Genomic DNA, 17,737 nt, shown 5'->3' on the forward strand with positions numbered 1-17,737 from the left:
AACTAGCATGACTTTAATATCACTACCTCCATATCTCAAAACAATTATCAAGCATCAAATTGATCATAGCATCCAATTCACTTTCTATGATAGTTTTTATTATACCCAACTTGGATGCTCATCATTCTAGGACCAAATTTGTAACCATAGAAGACTCTCAAAAAGATATAAGTGAAGCATGAGATACTAGCAATTTCTTCAAAATTAATTCACCGACGTGCTCTAAAAGATATAAGTGAAGCACTAGAGCAAAAACTATCAAGCTCAAAAGATATAAGTGAAGCACATAGAGTATTCTAGCAAATTCTAATTAAATAGGCTTCTCCAAAAAGGTGTGTACAGCAAGGATGATTGTGGTAAACTAAAAAGCAAAGACTAATATAATACACGATGCTCCAAGCAAAACACATATCATGTGGTGAATAAAAATATAGCTCCAAGCAAAGTTACCAATGAACGAAGAAGAAAGAGGGGATGCCTTCCCGGGGCATCCCCAAGCTTAGGCTATTGGCTATCCTTGAATATCTTGGGGTGTCATGGGCATCCCCAAGCATAGGCTCTTGCCACTCCTTATTCCATAGTCCATAAAAGCTTTACCCAAAACTTGAAAACTTCACAACACAAAACTCAACAAGAAATCTTATAAGCTCCGTTAGTGAAAGAAAACAAAACCACCACATAAGGTACTCTAATGAACTCATTATTTATTTATTTTGGTGTTAAACCTACTGTATTCCAACTTATCTATGGTTTATAAACTATTTTACTAGCCATAGATGCATCAAAATAAGCAAACAACACACGAAAAACAGAATCTGTCAAAAACAGAACAGTCTGTAGCAATCTGTAACTAACACAAACTTCTGGAACTCTAAAAATCCTACCACAATAGGAAATCCTGGAATATTTGTCTATTGATCAGCAGCAAAAATAATCAATGCAAAAGCACGTTTATGTGATTTAACAAAACTAAATTCGTGCGCGCAAAGTTTCTGTTTTTCAGCAGAATCAAATCAACTATCATCATAGGTTATCCTATAGGTTCTACTTGGCAGAAACACTAATTAAAAGATAAAAACACATCTAAACAGAAGGTAGATGCATGATTTATTACTAAACAGGAACAAAAAACACAAAGAAAATTGGGTTGCCTCCCAACTAGCGCTATCGTTTAACGCCCCTAGCTAGGCATAAAAGCGAAGATAGATCTAAGTAGTGCCATCTTTGGCACTAAATTCATAAGTAGCTCGCATGATAGATTCATAAGGTAATTTGACTTTCTTTCTTGTAAAGTGCTCCATGCCTTTCTTTAATGAAAATTAGAATCTAATATTCCCTTCCTTCATATCAATAATCGCACCAATCATTCTAAGGAAAGGTTTACCAAGAATAATAGGGCAAGAAAGATTGCAATCTATATCAAGAACGATAAAATCTACGGGCACCAAATTTCTATTTGCAACAATGAGAACATCATTGATCCTTCCCATTGGCTTTTTAATGGTGGAATCCGCAAGGTGCAAATTTAAAGAGCAATCATCATGATCATGGAAACCTAGAATATCACATAAGGTTTTCGGAATCGTGGAAACACTAGCACCCAAATCACACAAAGCAAAACACTCATGATCTTTAATTCTAATCTTTATAGTAGGTTCCCACTCATCATTAGGTTTTCTAGGTATAGAAACTTCCAAATTAAGTTTTTCATCATAAGATTGCATCAAGGCATCAACGATATGTTTGGTAAAAGCTTTATTTTGACTATAAGCATGAGGAGAATTAACAACGGATTGCAACAAGGAAATACAAGCTTCTAAAGAACAATTATCATAATCAAAATCCATGAAATCCAAGATGGTGGGTTCAATGCTATTTAAAGTCGTGACCTCTCCAATCCCACTTTTACCAAATTTAGCATCAAGATCTAAAAACTCCGAATTCTTGGGACACCTTCTAGGTAAAGTTGACTCATCTTCAGTCCCATTATTATCAAGATTCATATTGCAAAACAAACATCTAATAGGGGACACATCAATAACTTCAATTTAACAATATCGTTATCCGTATCTTTCTTCTTTTGCATATCACACAAATCAACAAAGTTGTTTAGATGAGTAGCGGCATCTTCACTAGGAAGGCCGGTGAATTGATCTTTCATAACAAGATTCAGCAAAGCAGTATTGATTTCACAAGACTCAACATCATTAATAGGAGCAATTGGAGTACTAAGGAAATCATTATTATTGGTATTCGAGAAATCATACAATTGGTATTATCTTGCGCCATGGCAACAAGTAATCCAACACACAAGCAAACAGAAAAAGGCAAGCGAAAGAGAGAGAGGAGGAGATTGGGAAAGAGAGGGCGAATAAAACGGCAAGAGTGAAGTGGGGGAGAGGAAAACGAGAGGCAAATGGCAAATAATGTAAATGCAAGGGAGATGGGTTTGTGATGGGTACTTGGTATGTCTTGACTTGAGCGAAGACCTCCCCGGCAACGGCGCCAGAAATCCTTCTTGCTACGTCTTGAGCTTGCATTGGTTTTCCTTGAAGAGGAAAGGGTGATGCAAGAATAGTAGCATAAGTATTTCCCTCAGTTTTTGAGAACCAAGGTATCAATCCAATAGGAGGCTCCTCAAAAGTCCCACGCACCTACACAAACAAACAAAGAACTCGCAACCAACGCAATAAAGGGGTTGTCAATCCCTTCACGGCCACTTGCGAAAGTGAGATCTGATAGAGATAGTATGATAAGATAGTTATATTTTTGGTATTTTATAATATAGATGCAAAAAGTAAAGATGCAAATAAAAGTAGATTGGAAGCAAATATGATAAGAGATAGACCCGGGGGCCATAGGTTTCACTAGAGGCTTCTCTCAAGATATCATAAGTATTACGGTGGGTGAACAAATTATTGTCGAGCAATTGATAGAAAAGCGAATAATTATGAGATTATCTAGGCATGATCATGTATATAGGCATCACGTCCGCAACAAGTAGACTGACTCCTGCCTGCATCTACTACTATTACTCCACACATCGACCGACTCCTGTCTGCATCTAGAGTATTAAGTTCATAAGAACAGAGTAACACCTTAAGCAAGATGACATGATGTAGAGGGATAAACTCATGTAATATGATATAAACCCCATCTTTTTATCCTCGATGGCAACAATACAATACGTGCCTTGCAACCCTTTCTGTCACTGGGTAAGGACACCGCAAGATTGAACCCAAAGCTAAGCACTTCTCCCATGGCAAGAAAGATCAATCTAGTAGGCCAAACCAAACTGACAATTCGAAGAGACTTGCAAAGATAACTCAATCATACATAAAAGAATTCAGAGGAGATTCAAATATTCCTCATAGATAAACTTGATCATAAACCCACAATTCATCGAATCTTGACAAACACACCGCAAAAAGAGTTTACATCGAATAGATCTCCACGAGAGAGGGGGAGAACATTGTATTGAGATCCAAAAAGAGAGAAGAAGCCATCTAGCTAATAACTATGGACCCAAAGGTCTGTGGTAAACTACTCACAACTCATCATAGGGGCTATCATGTTGATGTAGAAGCCCTCCGTGGTCGATTCCCCCTCCGGCGGAGCACCGGCGAAGGCTCCAAGATGGGATCTCGCGGATACAGAAGGTTACAGTGGTGAAAATTGTGTTTCGTTGGCTCCCTGGATGTTTTCGTGGTACGTAGGCTTATATAGGAGGAAGAAGTACGTCGGTGGCCGCCCGAGGGGCCCACAAGACAGGGGGCGTGCCCTATAGGGGGGGGGCGCCCTACCCTCTCGTGGCCGCCTCGGCTGCTTCTTGACTTGCACTCCAAGTCCTCTGGATCACGTTCGTTCCAAAAATCACGCTCCCGAAGGTTTCATTCCGTTTGGGAGCGTTATTTTTGAAAGTCCAAACGGAATGAAACCTTCGGGGAGCGTCATTTTTGGAACGAACGTGATCCATAGGACTTGGAGTGCAAGTCAAGAAGCAGCCGAGGCCTCCACGAGATAGGAGCCCCCCCCCCCTATAGGGCGCGGCCCCCTGTCTCGTGGGCCCCTCGGGCGGCCACCGACGTACTTCTTCCTCCTATATAAGCCTACATACCCCAAAAACATCAAGGGAGCCACCGAAACACAATTTCCACCGCCGTAGCCTTCTGTATCCGCGAGATCCCATCTTGGAGCCTTCGTCGGTGCTCCACCGAGGGGGGGGGGGAATCGACCATGGAGGGATTCTACATCAACACCATAGCCCCTCCGATAAGTTGTGAGTAGTTTACCACAGACCTTCGGGTCCATAGTTATTAGCTAGATGGCTTCTTCTTTCTTTTTGGATCTCAATACAATGTTCTCCCCCTCTATTGTGGAGATCTATTCGATGTAAACTCTTTTTGCGGTGTGTTTGTCGAGATCCGATGAATTGTGGGTTTATGATCAAGTTTATCTATGAGAAATATTTGAATCTCCTCTGAATTCTTTTATGTATGATTGAGTTATCTTTGCAAGTCTCTTTGAATTATCAGTTTGGTTTGGCCTACTAGATTGATCTTTCTTGCCATGGGAGAAGTGCTTAGCTTTGGGTTCAATCTTGCGGTGTCCTTACCTAGTGACAGAAAGGGTTGCAAGGCACGTATTGTATTGTTGCCATCGAGGATAAAAAGATAGGGTTTATATCATATTGCATGAGTCTATCCCTCTACATCATGTCATCTTGCTTAAGGCGTTACTCTGTTCTTATGAACTTAATACTCTAGATGCAGGTAGGAGTCGGTCGATGTGTGAAGTAATAGTAGTAGATGTAGGCAGGAGTCGGTCTACTTGTTGCGGACGTGATGCCTATATACATGATCATGCCTAGATAATCTCATAACTATTAGCTTTTCTATTAATTGCTTGACAGTAATTTGTTCACCTACCGTAATACTTATGCTATCTTGAGAGTCAGGTGGGTTGCCCTCCGTCCTGGCTGCCCTCCGTCCTGGCTGCCTCGATCCGAGCATGCGGCGAGGAGATGTCACCGGAGTCAAGGTCGATCTGCCCCTCCTGGAGTAGGCCGCGGTCCGAGGGGGGTGGGGCGGCGTCCACAGGAGTGGTCACCACCGCTGATGGCCCATCGGAGGCGGTGCACGAGGACGCTAGAGGCAGGGCAAGTGGAGACATGCAGCAGAGCTCTGCGGAGGCCAGGGGGCGGGGTCAGGGCTGCACCTGGGGGTGGGTCGGCCACCCCCGGGTTCGGTATGACCGGCCCGTCGAGAGGCGCAGAGAAGGGCAGGGCCAAGTCCGACCCCATCACCCCCAAAGGCATGGCCGTCATGGGCGTGGGTGAGGGGGCGGGGGCGGGTCGGCCTCTGCGAAGAGAGGAGCGAGGAAGCCGGAGGAGGTACCATCAGGGGAGCGAGATGACGACACCGGGAAGACCTGAAGGCTCGCGTCAGATGCGTCGAGGCCGTCATCGGGCGACCAGGGGGTATGGGATCGGCCGGCCCCAGCGCCGCCCCTGGCAGCCGAGGCAGGAGGCTGGTCGTGGGGTGACTGTCCTTGGAGTCATCATCGTTGTCCTCCGAGCCGTAGTCGTGGCCGTGGCGGTGGTCCCAGTCACTGTGATGGCCCCGCGTGCCACCGCCATCCGGGACACCCCTCAAGAAGCTGTCGTCAGGGATGCGGGGGCGGCCAATGTGGTTGGGCGGCTCGGAGGAGATGCAGAGGTCGAAGCCCTGGTCATTGAAGAACACTCGGACCATGGCGCGGAGCTTGGTCAAGTCAAGGGATTTGACCTTGACTCACACCTCCTCCTCCTCCTTGCGGAGAGAGATCTCGTCCACCACAACCACCTTGCCAAGGATGCGGGACATGTTCCGAATGACCCTCTCCGAGCGGGCGATGTCGAGGAGGCCGCCGATGAGGATCCATGTCGTGTCCAGGATGGCAACCGCCAGTGGGTCCCGGACCGACACAGAGATGTCCACAGCTTGTTGAGAGCCAGGGTGATGTCGCTGCTGCGGGTGCCGTAGCCGTGGCTAACCACGTCGGGGAACACCACCGAGAACTGGCCTACTGCCAGTAGGGTGACCTGCCAATCCCAGGTGCAGTGGTAGAGATGGTTGAGCTTGGCCTCGATCATCTCCTGAGAGGCCACCCCGTCCCGCACGGTGACAATCGCTAGGAGCGAGGGTGAGGGGGGAGGGATGTCAGGCACCTCGATGTGGAAGTAGCCGAGGCCCTCGATCCCATGCCCGTACATCATCAACTCCTCCGTCACCGGATGGTCTGGGCAGAGGAACGTCGGGTGGTCAGGGTCCGAGCACACATAGCAGCACTGGGGGCGCGTACATGCCACCTGGGAGTGTCCGGAGAGGCCACGGTTGAAGCACTTGACGAGGTTGGAGAGGCGGTCATCCAGAAGCAACACGGACGCGGTGGAGGCCGTCGGGTCGCGAGAGGGGCCAGTGGCTGGAGTGGCGCCATTGGCACGCCCCAGCCCATGCTTCTTCTTATGCTTGCCCCCTGGCGGCCTCGGCCCGCCCCATTACCGGCGGGGGGAAGCTCGGTTCACCCCACGAGGGCTGGTACTGGCGAGTCGGTGCGGGGGGCTGCTGGGCTGGTTGCTGGATGCGGGTAGGGGATCGGGGGCGGCCGCCGTGAGAAGGGGAGCGACTGCTCTCCCGCCAGCGCGCTGGCAACAGGGACCGACGGCGCTGGTTGTGCCAATCCATGGCCGGGGGTGGGGAGCGGGAGCGGGAACGCCCCCTGCGGTCAGCCCAACCATGAGAACGGCGGGGCGGAGAGCGGCGGTCGTCGCGGGAGGGAGACCGGCGACCGTCGTGGGCAGAAAGCTGCCGGCAGTGGTCCTCCTCATGCCGGAGCGCACCGGGGGAAGGGTGAACGGGATCGCGATGGTCATCGGAGCGGTGGTCGTCGGCGCGACGCTTGGGGTGAGCCCCCGTGTCATCCCACTCACGCGGCATGCCGGCCGATGACGGCGGCGCAGGGAGGGATCGGGGGGTGTTGGCGGCGGGGAGGAGATGCGTGAGGGTTTGTGTCGGGTTTGTGCGGGAGGGATCGAAGGGGGGTAACGGGGGAAAACCGGCTAGGGCCATATGGGCCGCATGAGCGGACAGGCCGGCCCACCATCTCACCACCCCAGACTGGGCCTGCACGCGGGCGGTGCGGCCCAGGCCCAGCGGCAGCGTGGCCCATGGGCACGCGGCCCAGCCAGCAAGGTGGGGAGGCAGACGTTAGGGTTTCCCCCGGCGTTGTGACCACCGCCGCGGCCGGCGCCGGCGCAGACGCCACGGCGAGCCAGGGACGGCGGGGGAGAGGGGGCAAGAGAGAAGCGCAGGGCGGAGGATCTAAAAGACGCGATGAATGGCCAGAAAGGAGAGCTGCGGATGATGACCGGAGAGTGCACCGGCGTCGAGGTCAACGCGGGCGGAGCGCAGGGAGGGGCAGTAGAGCGCCAAGAGCTCCAGGCGCGACCTTGGTCGGACCGCCCCGCGACGCCCCACGCCGGAGCGCGGCGGCGGCGAGCGGTCCTGGACCCAAGGCCGGCCTTTTGGCGCGGCGTCGGCGGAAGGGGCGCCGAGGCCCGCCGGTGAGCCTGCGGGAGGGACGGGCTGCCGCGCCGAGTTGAGCTCACCATCACCGAGCGAGGCACATCATGGCGAACCGATGGCTCTCGTCGGACGATGGGGCGGCCAGCGGCGTCGGCGGCGGCCTCCGCGATGTCAGCCCAATGCAGCGGCGACTCCACCGAGGGAGCTGCAAAGAGCGGGAGGGGGGAGGCCACGGCGGGCGCCTGCGGGACGGCGGGAGAGGGAGTAGCGACGGTGGCGTCTGTGGCAGGGCAAGCCGGAGGCGGGGACGGCGGCGACACGGACACGGGCGGCACGTCGCCAGCGGGGTCGCGGGAGCAGTCCTCCATCGTCCAACCAGACTCGGCCGGAAACATCCTTTTACACATTTGTTTTTAGAAATACCATTTATCTTCGATTCTCCACCAAGTATTAACGAATCCACTATTAAATATAGATTACATGACATTTTGCGTTGTGCATGGAATGGGATCGATGTCAGCCCGCAACTATAAGGGAGTATTGACGTTAGCTAAGGCCATACAAGTTCCTGCTCTGGAGATGGACTGGTGGAAGATGACGGCGGCAGTCTCTGAGAGTGCGTGGACTGATATGGGACTCAATCCCAGTGTGTGGTTAAGCTGGGGCATCCGGCTATATATGTTAGGGTTTAATGCGATGTCCGTTTGGTATTCAACTCGGATATTCGATGGGTTTATCATCGTCTTAAAAAAACTAAGGCCATACGTCAATTTGCATTATGAACGGCAAGTTCTTGACGTGTGTGTAAAAATAAAATGGTGACATCATCATGATTTTTCTTCTACGGTGCTCCCTGACGTCCTCAACCTGCGTTGGCCAACTTGGGCCTACCTAGTTGGTGGCGTCGCTCTTATGTTCGCCGCCCACGAGACTGCCCACCATCTTGATCGACTGCCATATATACCGTCATTTTAAATTGGCACTCCTTTGGTCTCGCCTAACATGGTTATATATCACCCGTAAAAAAAACATGGTTATATACGTCACGGACATACATAAATCAGCGAGTTGACCAAGATGGTTGCTTAACATGGCTCTATACGTTGCTCTTAATCAAAATTGTTGAGATTTAATTAACACATTTAGAATCATTATAACTGCACAACTTTTCAGCCCTCCCAGGCCATCAGCGTTTGCAGCCGTTTGATCATCACTTTTGAGTATTTTTGGCCATCCGATTAGCTCCTAATTGTACGTAAGCTCGCTTCGTTCGTGATGGGCCGCTGCTCCGGTCACAATTTTGGGCCTCGGGCAGCCCATTTGCTTTTTTTTTCAAGAGTACGCCAATGGCGTACCATATTTTTTTAGAAGATAGAAAGCATAATTACAAGAAGTGTGGCTCCAATGCGCACAGTGTGGCTCCAATGCGCACACACGGCCACACGGACACAACACCAACATCACCTAGCACACCTAAGCTAATTCCTCACTAAACGTTGTAGGCCACCAACACCACCACTTCCTTGCCTCCACTCGGCTACCTCACCAAGGATCATAGTGGCAAGCTCCCTAGCATCCTTTTGTTGATCAACTCTACTAAAGATCCTAGCATTACGTTGCTTCCAAAGAGCCCACATGCCCGCAATGAGCAACGTGTCAAACCCTCGCTTGTCATCCTTGTGGAATTGTTTTCTCTCTCTCAACCACCAATCAAGGGTCGTATCGTCAGGTAGACGGTCATGCACGTTGATGCGGAGCGTGTCCCAAATAAGGAACCAAACCTCACGCGCATATCCGCATGTCGGCAGAATGTGATCTACGTTGTCCTCATCTTGCAAGCACGTGTAGCAAGCTGATGGCTCATCCTGCAGGCCGTGTCTTGCGCGACGGTCGGAAGTCCAGAGCCTATACTGCATCGCTAGCCAAGCGAAAATCTTGCACTTAAGCAGGGCCCAGCTCCTCCACACACACGCGCTCATAGGCGATCTTGGCAGCCTAGAGCATAAGCTGGCATAGATAGCGCGAGCCGAGTACTGACCCGTAGCCGTGCAAGTCCAGGTGAACCCGTCCTCTTGGTCCTGATTTCTCTCCACCGTTGTGATCGCATGGCAAAGATGCACAAACTGCAATTGCGCCATGAAGGAAGTAACCTGACAGTCCCCTTGCCATCTATCATTGGTCAGCGCCTGTTGCACAGTCCTAGTATTTGCCACCCTCGACTGCACAGTGTCTTGCAACAAAGGAGCGACATCAGCTACGGCAAAACCATGTATCCATCGGTCTCGCCAAAAGAGAATCCGGTCTCCCATACCGACCGTGATATGCACAAGGCTGTCAAAGAGCTCTCGAGTGTCCCTATCCTCAATCATATGCAGCCCTTGCCACGTTCTGCTAGGCTCCGTGCGCTTAAGCCACTCCCACCTGACTCTCAATGCCAAAGCTTGCCAATTTAGGTTTTTGATGCCAAGTCCTCCGTAGCACTTTGGCCGGCAGATGGTGTCCCACGCGACTAGGCATTGGCCACCATTTACCTTGTCCTTTCCAGCCCAAAAGAAAGATCTCGTCCACTTGTTGATTTCCTCAAACACCCATGTCGGAGCATCCGCAACCATAAGGTGGTGAATAGGTCTTACCGAGATGACGGATTGCACCAAGATGAGTCTCCCCGGCCTCTGGATGAGACCCCTTTGCCAAGCTGGGACAAAGTACCGGACCTGATCCAACATTGGCTGCCAATCTGCCCTAGTTAGGCTTTTTATTGCAAGCTGCAAGCCAAGGTACTTGCAAGGGAAATCTGCCTAATTGCACTCTAGAAATGTAGCCACTCTGGCTTTATCTTCATGGTCTCCTCGGATCGCAATTGCCGATGACTTCCTGTAATTTACTCGCAGACCCGAGGCAGTGCCAAAAGCATCAATGGCATTCCTTATGAAGCTCAGGTCCATACAAGTTGGCTTGATGAACATGGCCACGTCATTAGCATATATGGACAATCTCTGCATAGGAGATATCCCAGGTGTCGTATTGAGCACTCCAACTTCAGTAGCCTTTTTAATCATGGTCGTCAAGACATTCATGGCAATGACGAATAGCATCGGGGAGATTGGGTCTCCTTGCCGGAGCCCACAAGCGTGTGCAAAGCTCTCACCTGGAATTCCATTGACAATGATCTTTGTACTAGCTGTTTGTAGTAGAATGGCAACCCATCTCATCCACCGAGTGCCAAATCCTTTGGCTTCCATGACCTCAAATAGGAAAGGCCATGACAAGGAGTCAAAAGCTCTCGAAATATCCAACTTAAGGAACACCGCCGGGGCTCTCCTAGCATGTAGCTTCCTTGCCACTTGCCTCACTAGAAGAAAATTGTCATGTAGATGTCGGCCTTTGTTGAAAGCCGATTGGTTAGACTCCACAATGTCGTTCATGTGCTTCTTCATTGTTCCTCCTCCGTGAAGCGCTACTTCGTGCGGCTCGGTCCACAACACGATTGCCTCAAAAAAAGGAAAATAAAATGACCAAACATTAGAGGAAGTATAATAAGATGATGTAGGCGGGCTATAAGACATTAAATATTATATTCTTGCTTACTTGGAAGAGAGAGAAGAGGAGAGAAAAGAGAAGCGGGCTACTAGTTAACAGCCGGCTGCAGCACGTGCTCCTAGATACTTTGTGAGAGAGTGGGGTGGGCCATGTATCAACAAAGCAGTACATATTTATATCTAGCTATTGTACTTGTTGACTATAACCTTGACTATATGTGACATGGTAACGTCATATAGCCAACAGCTGGCTATTTTATTAACCATGCGCTTATGCGGTTCGAGCCTACCGGACTGGAGGCCGATGAAGGTAGTAGAGAGGAAGCGTCATTCGACTGTTCAGTGATCTATCAGAGTCCAAGGCGACAATCAATCGTCGGTTCTGGGAGCATTCATTGTGGGTGATGTGCGCCAGTCGCCGACGGCGATTAATAGAGGTGCTGTTTCTTTCCCCGGACCTCTTTATATATGATCTGTCTCCAGACCCTACCCTCCAGCCTTGAGCCCCTCCAATTCGCCTATGCTCCTCCCATCTGTTTGCTCTCCTGCGTCCCGTTCCCTGGAGATGGATTTGATGCCCTATGTGCCACTCCCCCTCACCATCAGCCAAAATCTAAGATTCCATCTTTGATCCTCCACGCCTCGCCCATTGTTAGGTTTTATTTTGTGTCCCTTTTTTTCAGAATTTGATTTGGTTCATATATCTCCTTTCTTAGGTTCTGCACTTGTCACCTTGATTTCCTAACTTTTTTTTTGAGGGAAAAGGCAGTTGTACTGCCATTGCATTTCAGGAGAGAAACAAATTTGTTTCAGTTACACAGGTAGACATTAAGGCTCCCTAGGGCCACAAAATTAACCAAACAAAAATTCTAATCTGGTTCAGGTTCAGGCTCATTTTTCGAAAAAGGGTTTCCCCCCGCTTTGTATACAAAGCAACCAACCGGATCATACAGGGATAGGTGCTGGGGCAGAAGCAGCACAGTCACGCCCAAAAGAAACAACAGAAAAAGAGCAAAAGAAACAAATGCCGACAACAGCGGATCAACAAAAACGAAGAAGCCTCGCGATCGCTAGGCCCACCGGTCTAATCCACTAGGCTCCAAGACTCCGAAGCGCCGGCACCAATCAACACCTCCAAGAAGGATCGCGACGATGACGACGCTGCTGCCAAGGGTTTCCCCCGGTACACGACGAGGCGATAGGAAGAGTAGCCCCCGACGCCCTCCCGGAAGGTCAGGCGGCACCCACAGGCGCCACCGCGCCGGGGTCGGCCACGCCGACAGGGGTTTCCCCCGATCCCAACCCGCACCTCGGGCGCTCCGGATCCCGCCACCAAACCAACCACCACCCTACGCCAACGCAGTCATGAGGCCTCCACGCCGTCTCACCACGGCACCGCGAAGTGAGAACAGCACGACGAAGAATCAGAGCCGGGACTGGGGCATCAGCACCATCGGCACGCGGGAGGGCCCCACCTCCACCGTCAGCGACAGTAGCCGTCCGGACGCAATAGCAGGAGCACACCAGGCCCGTAGGCCCACAGGCCCGGCCGAGCCCTCGTGGGCCCGTAAAGCTCCCGCCTTCGCGCTGCTGCCGGCACGCCATCGACGCCGACGCCCCAAGTCCGAGCCGCTCCTCCTCCTCACCGCGCCGCAGACAACGAGACCATGCCGGGGGGCCGGCCCCCAGGGGCCCAGATGGGCCCGACGTGCCCGGATCTGGGCCGGGGGCGCGTCGACGGCCACCCGGCACCACCACGCCGCCCCGCCGCCAAGGAGCGGTGCCGTCACCACGCCGGCCGCCGGCCGCCACCGCAGGGCCGCCGGACCGCAGCCAAGCCGGGCTGCACCGCCGCCGCCTCCCTGCCCCGGGAAGGGAGCACGGGCGCGCGGGGACTGGAAGGCCCGCCGCCGCCGGCACCACCCGGGCCAGCGCCGGGGGCGCCCGCCGACGGCGGCGGGGGGAGATGGGGAGGGCGGGGTCCCGCGGGCGAGGGGCGCGAGCTCCGCCCCGGCCACCTCCCGGGGAGGCGGCGCGAGGCGGCCAAGACGGAGGGGGGGTAGGGCGGAAGGGGGCGGAGGCGGGGGGCGGGGCCGACGGCCGGCGGCGGCGGGAGGGGCGGCGGCGGCGGGAGGGGAGCGGGGGAACCCTAGCGCGAGCGCGAGCGCTCACAGTCTGTCGTCCGTTCAGGCTCGTTTTCACCAAAGGTGCTCCAGGTGATGCGGGCGCTGGCAATAGTCACCTCCTGCTTGATCCAGAAGAACACTTGGTCTGCGTTATTGATTGAGTTGTCGAAGACCCTTCGGTTGTGCTCCTTCCATATGTTCATGAATAGATAAATTGATTGGTCAGGACTCAGGAGCAGGCCAGCAGCCAAGAAGATATGGTGTTGCAAAATCAGCTAATTAGGTCAGTGTGTTTCCCTCGGCTGTTCTTATCTTTCTTCTCTTTTGCAATTCTTCATCTCCTGATTCTATAGCATAGTTATGATATATTGACATGCATGTGTTGCCTCTAGAGCTCTGGAATCCTATGGTTAAATTGATTGCTTGAATGGTCAGTCCCATTGCCAACTACGTTTAGTCTTAATTACTAAACTGTGAAATTGTAATATGCTAGGAAACAAAGCTCAAAATTAATTTAGAATATACCTAAATACTTTCATAGTCATGTAGTTAATTAGTATAACCATGGAACCATCTGGCTTGCTCGTAAATATATTGGCTATTTTTGGCTTCTGAAACATCGGTTAGTCCTGTGCTCATACATCAATGCACTTACTTTTTAGGGCTTCATTTTGCCTACATTCTATCAATTGTTTCGGATGGTGTCTTTAGTGCATCAACTTGCTGCATGAGACATCTTCCTATTTTTATGTGAAACATGTAAGTTACATAAAAGATGTCTTCACTCTTTTGGCAATTCATCTTGATCGGGACCATGTCTATCTGGCTCTGTATTGGCGTTTATTTTAGATTTGAGTTGAGTGACCATATTGATCCAGAACCCTTAGTTGATTCATCCACACATCTAATATTATTTACGAGATAGGAAATTTGACGCAGGTGAGCAGGTCTATTTACCTTTCAAGAGGGAAAAAAGGATATCTATTTTCACGGACAGTCCATGGTCCGAGTGTTGGTATAGAAATGCCCTGCAAAGAAATGAACAAAACCTTATGCAACTTCACTTAGAATGTAGCTTTCTTTTATCACATTTTATTTGCAAATGATTATTGACAGCACTATGCGCTAGATGACCATGATTATGATTTATGAGCACTTCCTGTATACTGGTGCGCTGAAGGTTATACTCATGAAGCCACATGATGTTGTTTTTTTCTAGCCCAAATATGTGATGATTGGTTGTCCTCTTTCCCATCAGTTATGGATGCAGCGGTGTATTCTTATTTCCATTGAGCTGCTGCCTGAATTGTAACCGAGCTAATGGAGGATGTCCATGGAATTCGTGGGCTCTTGTGCCCATAGGACTTCCATTCAGATTGTGGAGTTGAAAGTAGAGCAGAAACTATCAACTTCATACTTTGTTCCCTCTTGGTTTAGTGAGTTTTTTATTATTGCAGAAAAAAAATGTTTTAGACCTCAGTAGTAAAGGATATTGTTTTACTCTGTTTGTGCTAGAAACGTGTAATCCTTTTAGTGTGCGAGCAGCAGATGACAAGTTTCTCAGAAAATGGTGCATCATGTATGCAAAGCTAAAAACAGAATATGAGATTTTACTTGCAACCTCTTAGGAATTATTGCATTTTCAGTTCTTTATCCTAACTGAGTGCAAAACTGCAAGTGTCAGCTGCCAGTCAGTGTTATCTCATATGTATGTTTGCAGTGCCTGCAAATTCTTGTTTAAGGTTACTGTATTTTGTTCACCGTGTGAAAGCTAGTTGTTGCTCCATTCTATCTTACTATAATATTATTATCTCTTACTCCCTCCGTCCCAAATAAGTGACTCAACTTTGTACTAGCTTGAGTCACTTATTTTGGGACGGAGGGAGTACTTGCTACTGACAATCTTTCATTCCCAAGAAAAGGAAACGTTTGTGAAACAACTTATTTCAGTCTATTTTATCATTTTCATAGTTGTCACCATGTATTTACAGAAATTCTGATATCTTGTCATAAACATTCAAAATAGCCGGGCGCAGCAAACGCGCGCCATCGATGATCTAGTGGGTTAATTAAATCTCAACACTCCCCCTAATCTCTGCTATCCATATAAGTATCACGTCATCTTCTTGATAACACTCCTCCAAAAACCTTATAGGAAAAATAAGAGGAGTACATAGTATGCCATGAAAAACTCATTCTGAAAAACCAGTGGGAAAAAACTGACATATCACAATGGTTGTATTACTAGTGCCTCATTAAAAACCTTCTATGAGAAACCATATAGGGAAAACTCATAAAGGAAAAGAGTGCAATATCAAAGATCCGGAGATCTCTAACAGGTTATCGTCTAGGAGCGCACTCCCCCTGAACCTTGCAAATAACAAAGTCATCTCATACCGGTTCCATTCACATATTTTTGGAATGAAGAACTTGGTAAAGACTTTGTGAATAAATCATCAAAATTATCGCATGGCTTCATTTGCAAGATATTTATCTTTCCACCGTTCTCCAACTCATGGGAAGAAATACTTCCAGAGCTATACACATTCCAGTGTTACTCTTTATAACCTGTCCGCATCCACGTAATACAAACAACATTATCTTCATAGATAATGGTGGGTGATTCCTACCAATCAACCCTACTTGAACTTTCAACAAAGTTAATCATTATAAGAAGTCACATACATCTATGTGATGCTTCATACAAATCAATGATTTCAGAATGACTAGTGGATGCAGCCACTAAAGTTCGTCTTCTCGATTTCCAAGAGAAGGTCACACCTTCATACGAGGAGACAAAACCCAGTGTGTGATATAGGATTATGGGGATGAAATATATACCCAACATCACAATATCCAACCATGGCGATATCTTGATTTTTATCATAAAATAAACCAAGATGTTGGTGTCCAGAAGATATGCAAAAATATTCTTCACACCACCCCAATGCCTTTTAATCAGTGATGCATTGTATCTAGCCAATAAAGTCACTAATAATGACATACCAGGCCTGGTGCAGATTGCTAGATACACCAGTGCTCTCATTGCACCGCGATATGGAAACTCACGTCCGAATATCTCTTCATCACTCTCGTTAGGACTTAATAGGTCCTTATCTCTAGTAATCCAAAGATCTCAAAAGCATACTTCTTTGATGGATATGACTTATCCATGTTGAACTTTCAACAATCTTTTGGATAAATGTAGACTGATGAACAAGTATTCCCGAAGGGATACACTCAAGTTCCAAACTCAAGCAATGTTTGGTCTCAACTAAATCTTGCATCTTACACTCCGTCTTAAGACGATATGATTTCATCATGTATCTCTTGTGTAGCTCCAATGATACTTAGGTCATCAACATACACAGAAAACATACCAAAATCCCTCTTTGGATTTCTTGATGAACATACATGAGCAATCATCATTGTTCGATAATCCTTCTAACAAAGGAACTCACTCAGTCGGTTATACCACATCTATGCCGACCAGTTCAAGCCATAAAATGACTTTTGAAGCTTTACACAATACATGTTGTGATTTAATTTGAAATCTTCATTCCCTCAGGAACTATCATATAGATATTCGAATCAAGTGACCCATACAACTATGTAGTCACAACATCCATCAGTTGGATATACAAATTCATTATTCACTGTTAGTGATATCAAATATCGAAACGTTATTCCACTCATAATAGGATAACATATTTCATCATAAACGGTGACGGGTCTCTGCGTGAACCCCTGTGCTATAATGCTCGCTTCATGTCACACCACCTCATTGTTTTCGTTCCTCACATGAACAAAAACCCATTTGCTCCCCTAGGGAACAATTCAGAGGAGTGAGTATTACTGATCAGGTCAATACCCCCCTCTTCTTGAGAGCGAGCGCATCCTCAATTGCTACCTTCATTTGGATCAACTAGAGTATTTTAGACACTCAGCCATGCATGGACTTAGGTTCTAGATCCAATCCAAGGTCTCTTGCAATTCATGAGGATAAATAAATTTTGACATAATGTAGTATTTATTATATGATTCTCCCAAATCCATATCCATAGTTGAGATTTCATCATTACCTTTTGACTCTTCGTGATTTCCCACAACAGTTGAGTCAAGGTCTTCCGATGTCCCAGCACAAAAAATTTGTGTGCACACTCGTGCTGGGTCCTGGATGTGTCCAACATCCTTCAGGTGTCGTTCAACCCTTGGTTGAATATCAACATGATGTTGACCTGCATTTATTATTTGAGGATTCCTCGTTCCCCTTGGACGCTTCCATGAAGCCTTGTCCTCTTGTGTCCAGATTCCTCCCCCTCATCGATGGCCGAGTGGACCTATGGGTCACATCCACTCTCTCGGACACATTCACTATAGGAACATTTTACTTTTTGAAACCTATATACTTAGTAAATGCAATTGGCAGATTATTTGTGATACTTTGCAAATTTATAATCTTCTGAACCTCTAGTTCAGATTCATTCATACGTGGACCAAAGGACTA

The sequence above is a fragment of the Triticum aestivum genome, chromosome 6B, assembly GCF_018294505.1.
Source record: "Triticum aestivum cultivar Chinese Spring chromosome 6B, IWGSC CS RefSeq v2.1, whole genome shotgun sequence".
Taxonomy (NCBI): Eukaryota; Viridiplantae; Streptophyta; class Magnoliopsida; order Poales; family Poaceae; genus Triticum; species Triticum aestivum.